A 10,691-nucleotide genomic window follows, 5' to 3' on the forward strand; every position below is an offset into this window, starting at 1 on the left:
TTGGCCCCTTCCCTGATAATGTCCATGCCCTTGTGTTCTTGTGAATTTCATTCTCCTCCCTGTGAGCACCACTGCCAATAGACCCACCTTTTTTTGAGCCTCCAATTGGCTTTCCACCTGACTTCCTGGTCACAGTTAATGTACACATTGGTGGTCACCTCTAAAAGCTGAATTGCATTCATGCCAGCTCTTATGGCTTGTATTTAGATGCTGCCCAAAGCCTCATGAAGATGAGATGGGGCTTTCTTTTCCAGAGGTGGCTGAATCTGGAGTATGTGATGCTGGAATTAAGGATGTGTGGTTACTAAACCACTGCATGTGATTGTTTTGGCAATGGTTTAATCCCCATAGTCTGTATGGGATAAAAGGGGCAGGAAGATGCTGTTAAGGTCCCTGTTGCTTTTGTTAATTTCTGGCCACCATGAGCTGTTTCTCCTCTGGAAGGCCTATCTACGATCCACTCTGCCTTGGAGCCAGCCAATTATGGACTGAAACCTCTATGAACTATAAACCAAATAAACCTTTCCCCCTCTAACTTTGGGTGTCAGATATTTTGTCTTAGCAATGAGAGAAAAGTAATAACAGAAATTTGGTTCAAGAGCCTTTGGAACAGGTTTGTGGGAAAGAGAAGAGTTAGGAAAGATTCAGAGATGTTGGCTGTAGAAGTAGATCTGGAATGCCTTAGGCTGTTCTGTATGGGAAGTTCTGGTCAGAGCTCAGAAGACCAGGAAGCCATTAAAGACCAGGCTTGGGAGGTTTCAGCTGGGAAGAAGGACTGCATTGGCTGTTGGACTCTAGAACATGTGTATTATGGCTTAGCAGAAAGTTTGTTTGCATTTTGCTCATGTCCAGAGACTTTGCTTGAGACTGAGATTAAGGTGGACTAATTTATCTCATGAAAGAAATTTGAAGGCATGCTAATGTTGAGGAGGAGGCATGGCTGCCATTGGGGGCTTTTAGCCAGATCTATATTGATAATCAAGAGCAGAGCCCAGCAGAATGATTTAATAAGTTTTGAGTTTGGCAAGAAGGGAAGCTCCAGTAAAGTGGTGGACTGCAAAGGTAGAGCAGAGATCTTGATTGCAAACAAGGAAGAGGAGAATAAAAAAGATGGCCTGAGGACATCAGAAGAAGCAGCAGGACTCTACCCTTTGCAGCCTCAAAATTGCAAAAGTGAAATACTTTGCCTTGAGAAGAAAGGCTCAGAGGTCTGTATTTCAGAATAGCAGCAGCCTAGAGAATTTGTTCCTTGGAATTGGATTCAGGGTGTTCAGCAATCCAGGCACTCGACCTCTACCATCAAGAGAGAGGGAAGTCTAGTTACTGCTCCAGCTGGCTAGAGACCTTGGGATCATCCATGTGGCACTGCTTTTAGGTGCATGTAGAATTCAAGAGTTGTGGAGTCAGGAAGGGTTCCACCCTGATTTCAGAAGAAAGCCTGGGAGGCCAGGCAGTGTGGCCCAGAGAGGGCAGTGTGTGAAGATGTAAGTGTGAAGCCAAAGGTGCAGTGGAGATCCCAGAAGTTTGGAGAATCCAGGAGCATGGATCATCTGAGGAAAATGGTTCATTTGATCATTTGTGTTTTCCTTATTTCCCTTCTAAGGGAATAGTTCTGATTTTTCCCTCTGGGGTGATGCCTTGGACTCACTGTCATCTGATACTGCTTCCCTGCAGTCTGAACTTGGTAAGGGAGGATAGATTGGGGCGTAAAGGGGAGGAGAAATCTCTGCCACCTCTGGAAGCTCTTGTATAACCAGTTTTTCTTGCTCTTTTGTGGTGCCTTTCCTTTGTTCCTAAGGCTTCTGGCAGAGCTGATTTATCTTTCCCTTCCACTTTAGGCTCACAAGTGTTTTGTAATATGCCACCAGACAGGGTTATAGCCATGTAGGTCGGGTCTGCACTGTATTCAGCCATGAGGTGATGTAAGGAAATTGGTCTGGATGCCCTGGCTGTCCTCTGTCCTGGCCACTGCCCAGTATACATGCCTGATTTTTCCCCTATCTATTGTCCCTTCAGTTGGCCATCCAACATCAAAGGAAGGCCGATCAACTTCAAAAAGAGTTCTCAACCTCTGGGGGCGGGGGGGGGGGTCAGCTTTACTCCATTACCGCTGTATAGCCTTTCTTAAAGTTCCTTAACATATATTCTAATCGGGTGGATTTTGACACTTTTCTTCCCGTATTCTCCCTGTTACAGCAGGAATCATTCTCTCAATCGCTTTTGCTTTAGGCTGATTAGACAGTCTTTTTGTGGGAATTTTCAGATACCATTTAGCAATTGGAGGGTTCATATAAGCCTGAACTTGAACCCCAAAACTTATTTATCATTTGTGGGGTAACTCCGTAAGTCTTACATATATCACTGTTAGTCCTGGTCGGTCCCACACTTGTTTGAGGTGTACAGGCTACGCTAAGAGACCTGCAGCCCCATACACTTTACTCTGCTCACCTGCACCCAATCATACACCTCACTGTTCTTAGTTCCTTTTCCCAACTTGGGTGTAGGTTTCATCTGAACTTGCCTGGGTCAGATTATTAGGTACACCTCTTGTGAGCCATTCTTGTTTCAGGTCACAGTTGCATTCCTGACTTGGGGTTGCAGGTTGTAGTCCAACTCTTATGAGCCAGGCCACTCAGCACACCCTGAAAGGTGTTCAAGCTCCCCTTCCATTTTTATGGGATGGGTCCTGCCTTAGAACACAAAACCTTACTGCAGTCCTGTAGTGCACTGTTCCAGAATCTTCCTGTAGCCCTTAGGTTCCATTGTGCTGATAAGGGAGGGTTCTGGGCAGTGGGAGAGCTGATTCCCTCTCTGAGTTTGTCTTACCCTGTGGCACTAGGGGTCTTGGGGTCTCTCCCAGCTCAGAGTCTCTGGGGATGCAGGCAAAGAAGATAGCAAGACTGTCATCTCTGGTCCCTTCATGGTCCCCAAGGAATGTTGCAAAATTTAAGAGACCAGAGAGACCAATGCATGAAACAAGGATTTATTAAGGTGTGCACCAGCCTAGCAGATTCTTATCCAAAGGCTGAGCCCAGAACAAAGAAAAAGACACTAGTTTTATATGTGTAGCCAAAGGGGTTGGTCTTTTCAGTGATGAGAAACTGGTAGGTGAGCAAGTAGGTTTCCAGAAGCAGGACAAAGACAGTTAATCGAGTAGTGACTGTTTTGCAGCTTAGCATATCAGGATCTTATAGAAGCAAGGTGGTCATAAAACCTTACTTAAGGGAGAAAAGGTACTAATTTTATTTGTAATAGAACAAGGAACAACAGCCACAGGGAAGGGGACATCTAAGGGGAAATTGCATAAGTTTAGGGAAACTTGTTTTTCCTTTTGTAAAAGTTCTGCTTCAAACGCATTGATAGGAGTTGTTTTAAATTTCTGAATTCCTCACCTGGTGATTCCAACATTCCTGCCATATCTGATGCTTTCTCTGTCTATTCAAACTGCTTTTCCCCTCTTTTTATTTTGTTTTAACACACACACACACGTGTGTGTGTGTGTGTGTGTGTGTGTGTGTGTGTGTGTTTGGTACTGGTAATTGAATCCAGGGATGCTCTACCAGTGTTTTAAATGTCCAGACTTTTCATTTTTTATTTTTAGACAGGATCTTGCTACGTTGCCCAGGCTGGCTTTGAGCTTGTGATTCTTCTACCTCAGCCTTTCAAGTAGCTGGGTTTACAGGCATGTGGAGATGTTTTGTGATATATTTCTGATAGGTAGACCTGGTATACTGAGTAAAAGGAACTGCAATAAATAAGTAGAACTTTAGTAATATGGTGATAATGGCAATGGACTGGATTTTAGGAGGTTCACTAAATTGAGATAAGGAACCTAATACATCCTAAACACTGAATGGACTCACAGGTTTGCCAATCACATCGCAGAAAAAAAGTTTTTTGAGGGTTTCAGTAAAAGGTTTGGAAAGAATTATTGGGAAGGAAATTCAAAAGTATGCACTCAAAGAAATAGAGTGTGTATTCCTGGAGAGAGATGCATTATTCTTTGGAACAGAGAATTTTATGCTTCACTTGAAGGGGTGGATACCCCAGTCAAAGTAGTCCATCCCATAGAAGGGTACCAGTCCATTCCACAGGCGTTTGTCCATTAAAAAAAAATGGATAATTTAAACATTCCTTGGATCCTGTAGACCTGTTCCTTTGTCTTAGGTTTGTCCTGGTCGTTCCTTTGCCATGGTTTCTGCTCTTTATTTTCTCAATTTAGACAATTTATGGACTTCTAGTCCACTTCCCTGTGGAATTTGGGGTGTAATGGGTATGGAAGGGAAGGAGGCTACATTTAAGCAAGGAACTGCTGATATGGATCACTTTAGGGGACTTCAACTATGTCTCAGAAGTTGCAATCTTATCAAAAGTACAATTTTTAGTTATGATTTTCTTGTCTCCTTTTTATCTTTCTGTCCTATTTCATTCCCACTCTGAGACTTTGGTCTCTTTTTTGTTAAGGTGATGCAGAAGACTCAATATTTTATCCTTTTAAAAAGTGCTTTAGGCTGAGGAAGAGCATTCATCTTACCTAGCCAGGGATCAAATGCCTCATCCCGACTGGTTAAAGAAGACAAAGAAAGATGGGTTTTATTGTTTGATGATCATCTTCTGATAGTCTGGAAAAGAGGCTGAAGACAGTAACAAGTCATTGACACTAAGCTTCATTTAATAAGCTTGTTAAACAACCAGGGTCAGAAATTAACAGTAGAATATTGATGACAGTGGCTCCAAAAAATAGGAGAAGTCAGCAATATTTGGAATCAGCCTTTATCTTTAATATTAATCTCTCTTTTTTGAGGTATTTGCCCAAATATAACAGGTAGAACACACAGACTCCTCCCTGTTTTGTCAATAAGAAATCTGATGTCTCTCATTTCAATTATAACAATGGTGAATGAATACACTAAATAAATACATCCTTTCTGAAAAAATGTTCAACATCACTGGTTATTAGAGAGATGCAGGTGAAAACAACAATGAGATTCCACTTCACCCCACAAAGAATGGCTGCTATCAAGAAATCATTTAGTAACAAATGCTGGCGGGGGTGTGGGGAGAAAGGAACCCTTCTCCATTGTTGGTGGAAGTGCAGACTGGTGCAACCACTGTGGAAATCAGTGTGGAGACACCTCAAAGAACTAGGCCTAGAGGTCCCATTTGACTGAGCTATTCCCCTACTGGGTATCTTCACAAAAGAATTAAAAGAATCTTACCACAGCGATATATGTGCACCCATGTTTATAGGGGCACAGTTCATAATAGCTAAAGCTTGGAAACAGCCCAAGTGTCCATCAACTGAAAACTGGATAAAGAAGATGTGTTTTTTTTTTTATAAAATGGAGTACTACTCTGCCATAAAGAATGAGAAACTAGAGACATTTATAGCTAAAAGGATGCATATTGAGGCCATCCTCTTAAGTGAAATAAATAGGACACACATGTGTAAATACCGAATAATTTCTCTAATGTGAGAAACTGAAAGTGTAAATAAGGATACACATGGTTGAAATGGCTTAATAGCATATTTCTTGGATTGTGTTTCCATTGTGTGTCATATGACTATCCAAATTTAAATTAGGGAGAAGCTTGGGTTATGTGGAGCCTGCTAACTAACTGGAGTTTTTTCCAGATCATTATTTGTTCAGTGTTGGTTTTGGGGATCTTTCTGAAACAAATCACATCCTCTGGTATCTTTTTGGTGCTTGAGATGCTATTTTAAGTTATATGGAAACATGTTTAAGTGCTTTTTAGTTTTGTTTTGGTTGAGTTCTACTGTATTTGAATATTATTGTAGTTTTTTTCCCTTGCATTGAATGGTTTTAATTTTTTGTATGTGTGTGTGTGTTTGATAATAGTTATTTTATTTTAAAAAATTAAAAAAATACATCCTTTTATTTTGACAATTGGGCATTAAATTGCAGAATCCTTTTAGAGAGATTCCATCATCCCTTGGGACTTGGCTGACCTTGAAAGGCAAGGGCTAAAATATTGGCCAGTATTTTTTAGCCCAGTTACTTCTTTTAGCTTTAGTCTCAAAGTCTGGCAGGTCCCTAAACAAACAGGATAATGGGGGAGAACTAAGATATTAAGAAATTCTTTGTTGAGAAATATAGATGTGAGTGGAGAGGTAGAGAAAAGAATACCCTACAAGGAAATAATACAACCTAGTTATATCCAGGAAGATTGTATACCTCATAGTACTCAGCTAATGGGGAACTGGGAGAGGGATCTGTGGCCAGGGAATAAAATGATTGCTGTAACTGCCCTGGGTGTGCCCCTCTACTAGATACTTGATCTTGCAAGAGTGACATTAAGGTCTTGCTTTCACTGTGTTTCATGTCTCCAAGTCTATTCCTTGTATTTTGGCCAGTGAGTGTACCTCTTAGACTTGCAACTAGAAGGAGTCAGAAGAGGGAAAGAGAGAAGAGCTGTAGATTGTTAGTTAGGATATTTGTTTACTATTCTTCCTTATTGTAAAACCAAGTTTGAGGCTGTGTATCTTTGCTCTTTAATTTATATTTGGAGAAAAAATCAACTTTTAAAAATCCTCCATCTTAAGTTGGTCCCAAGTTTGTAAAATATAACCTAAAGGTGCCATTTTGGGGACAGATATTGAACGACCCATAATCATTTAAAATGAACTGTGTGCCTTTAAGTTTTTCATGGTGTAGTTTGGGAAGATATAAAAGGAGAAAGAAGAGAAAAAAAGAGAGAAAAGATGGAATCCTACTTAGGTGCCTGAGGTCAGGCTGCATGAACCACTTGCCTCATCTGGGGTCATGCTGTGTGTGTAGCCTGTCCCAAGCTGAGGTCATACTGCAGCCCACTTCACTTTTTGCCATGACTAGTCTAGGCATCCCTGCCAGTCATACAGAAATCTTTTTTCTGAGATCAGGCAACATTTACCAGTCTCATTGCTTTAACTGAACAGGAAGGCAGGAAAAGGAAGCTGTATACAACTTCTGGGCTTATTAAAAAATATACCCAGAAATCTTTGTAACTAGGGACCTGTAATAGATACATGTAATGCAGTCACTGTTTAAAAAGTCTGGAGATGTCACTTAGCAACTACAAATCACATGCCACTTTAGATAGGGAGATAAACTTGAGGCCAAATTATCATAAAAATAACGGAACTAAATTAGATGGAGGGAGGAAGCAAGTCAGTATTAGAGCAGCAACCTGAGAGGCTCCAGAAAAAGAAATTCCCTATAGACAGGGCTGGGCAGGCTGCTCTAGGACTCAGGAAGGGCAGGGTAGACAGCAGAGAGGGTCTGCAATGAGCCTTTCTTGGGCCCATGGGCCTCTCCTGCAAGCAGGAAAGCACTGTAGGTCACGTGCTCCTGCCCTTCATGATGGAATGCACTAGGAACTATTCCCCAGAGCCATGAGGAGACTTTCTGAGTTCCCCAGCGACCTACCTTTTCCAGGTAATTAATATCAGAGAAAGTTCAAAGATTTGAGTTTTTTCACAGATGATAGTGTCAGAGTGGGAGGGAAGGAACAAGCAGGAGTTTGGAGCTTTCTTAGAGGAGAGAGGAGGAAAGAAAAATAGTGGGCTCTTTCTTGGTTTGAGTCCATAGATTACCATGTCCTGGGGATAATATCAGTTATCACCTGAATGACCTCTTAAATCTTTAGGGCTTAGGAAATCTTCCCAGCCACCTAAAAAGGGGAGCCATGGTGATACAGGAAATGATACTGGAGATGAAATATGAAACATTATTGAAGCAGGAAACTATGAGGACACTGGGCAGACCATTCTTAACATGAAGATAGGAGCAAAAAGAGGCTTTTAATGCTGGTGGATCAGTGACTTGTAGGGACCAGGGAAAGGGGACATTACTAGATCCTCTGCAGTGAGTCCTAGTCTCCTGTGAGCCATAGCAGCACAAGGCAAATTACAGGAAAGGTAGAAAAATGACAGTGAGAAGAAGCTGAGCTCTGGATCTGATCAGTGCTGCTCTGGGCAGCAAAGACGAAAGGCCCCAGCATACTGCACCTTTTATTCAGTACTCAGTACATCAGGAGAAACAAATGTAACAAATGACTTGCAGAGAGTTCAGTACATCTGCGTAAACAAGATGTAACAATCCAAGACCAATGAGGAACTGAGCAGATGAAGATTTTGTTCCTCCCAGGATGTCTTCAGCTGGTGTAATGTTGTCCTGGAGAATCACAGCATCACTGGATCATTGAGGTCTCAGTTGTGACCAGAGCCCAAAATGGAATTATGTCTCAGAATTCCATAGCTGGGCTATAGGCAGGAGAACTAGGCTAACCAAATGATTTTACCCTAAAATTATGTAGCATTGCTCCCGACAGCGACTGACTCCTGTCAGTCTCAAGAGCACTGAAGAGAAGGTTGTTCTTCTTTATATACCTCTTTTTACACCTATGAGGCTTACTTTCATTGGGGTTTCCCTGGGAATATAGCAAGCAGGATTTACACAAAGCAAAGCAGTGGAGAGGGGGAGAACAAAGAGTTCTAGCAGGACTTTCTGAGTCTGTTACACTCCTTTGGTGACAGATTACAGAAGTATTCATGGCTACTCAGTTACATTCCACAAAGAGCATAGTTACCTAGTTAACCCATAGTCGCCCAATTCCATGTGGAGGGGTGGTCTCCTCGAGACGTCTGATATGCTGAGCTTGTGTTTTCTAAAAGTGGAAGAATGAATTCTAGGAACAATGGAGGTTAAGAGTGGGAAGATATTTATTGATAGGATAGCACCTGAGAGTCAGGAGGGGTCCCAAATGAGTAGCTGGGGACTCTACTCTACAGGGGAGTTTTATGGAGTAAAACCCACATGGATATTTTACCTCTTTTTGTACTATTGTCTACCTTTTATTTTGGACTTTGATTATGTATTGAATACATACATATTTAAGAAATATTAAATGTTTAAATATTCAAGCAATATTGAAGCCTGTGTGTCTGATTTACTTCACATTATTGCTGTCTGAAATTAGGATAGTTACTCCTGCATTTTTCTGGGTTTCTGTTGCATGGAATATTGTTATCCACCCTTTGATTATTTAATCTGTGAGTTTCCTTTTGAAATAAGCATTTCTTGTCACACTTAATTTTTTTGTTTTTTGGTACCAGGATTCGAATTTGGGACCTTGTGTTTTCAAGGCAGGCGGTGGAACCACTGAGCTAAATCCCCGGCCCTGAAATAAGTATTTCTTGTATACTGCATAACATTGGGTTTTGTTTCTTGATCTGTTCTGTGAATCTATGTCTTTTGATTGGGGAACTGAGAGGATTCACATTGAGAGTTATTACTTAGAATTATTGACTTATTTCTGTCATTTTCCTGTTCCTGATTTATTTTTTCTCTTTAGCTGCTTATCCTGTCAGGTATATTCATTCTTTTTGACTTATTACTGACTTCATTATCTCTTTCTAAGATATCCTTGAGAATTTCTTGTAATGCTGATTTGGTGGTCATGATTTGAGGAACTCCTTGTCATGGAAATACCTTATTTCTCCATCAGTTTTTGTTGTTGATTTTTGAGACAGGGTCTCACTATTTAGTTTAGGCTGGGCTTGAACTCACTGTATAGCCCAGGCTGGCCTCAAACTCACTGTGATCTTCCTGCCGCAGCCTCCCAAGTGCTGGGATTACAGTCTCCATCAATTCTGAAGTGATGTTTTGCGTATTTGCATATTTTCCTTAATTGACATAAGTCAGAATTGAAAATTTTCATCTTTTAGGAGTTGAAACACTACACCATAAGCCTTTCTGGCCTTTAATGTTCGTGCAAAGAAGTGTGTTGTAATTCTAATGAATTTATATTTATATGTGATTCATTGTTTTCTCTAACAGCTTTGAATATTTTGTCCCTATAAGGCAGTTTCAGTACATTGAGTATAATGTGGCGTGGAGAGGTTCTCTTTTGGTCATGCCTATTTGGGTTCTCTATGCCTCATTTATTTGCCCTATACTTGGGAAATTTTTTGCTATTATCTCTGTGAACTGTTTTTTTATGCCATTTGTATTGTCTTCTGATTTTTCAGTTATTCCAATTACTCTTAGATTAGTCTTCTTTGTGTCATCTAGCAGCTGTTGGTTATTTTAAGCAATTGTTCTTTGAAGGCATCATTATCTTTTAGTTCTTTTAGAAATTTTGTCCTCACACTTCTGCTTCCCACACTTTCAATATAATTTTTAATCTCCTGGATTTCTAATTCAAACCTTTACATGGATTCTAATTCCTTGGTAAACTGGTCATTTATGTTTAGTATCATTTTGCTTAACTAGCTTTTTATTAGTGTCTTCTGAAAGCTCCTGCATCATTTTGGTTATTAGTTCCATTATATGTTATCTGTGATCTTGCTGAATCCTCCTTTGATTACTTTTCTAACCTCCTCTTTTAACCTTTAGAGTAATTTGAGTGTGTGGATTACTGCTATTCTGCTTCTTGGTGGCCCTGGACTGACCTTGGGGGAGTTGGGAGTTTGGGGAGGCATTTTGTTGCCTTGTCTTCTCAAGGTTGTATTGTTTGTTTTGTTTTATTTTGTGCTGAGGCTTGTGAGGCTTGTAGTGTAAAGCCTTTATTGCAAGTACAGACATCTCTTCAGTTGCTGTTCAGTGATGCACTTTGGGCCTGACTAACTATAGTCCCTTGGCCCTGCCTCAAGATCTGACCACTTTAGTTAGTTTGGGAGAGGAGGATGC

The sequence above is a fragment of the Heterocephalus glaber genome, unplaced genomic scaffold (assembly GCF_053883595.1).
Source record: "Heterocephalus glaber isolate CG9 unplaced genomic scaffold, H.glaber_assembly_v1.0 deba00000546, whole genome shotgun sequence".
NCBI lineage: Eukaryota > Metazoa > Chordata > Mammalia > Rodentia > Bathyergidae > Heterocephalus > Heterocephalus glaber.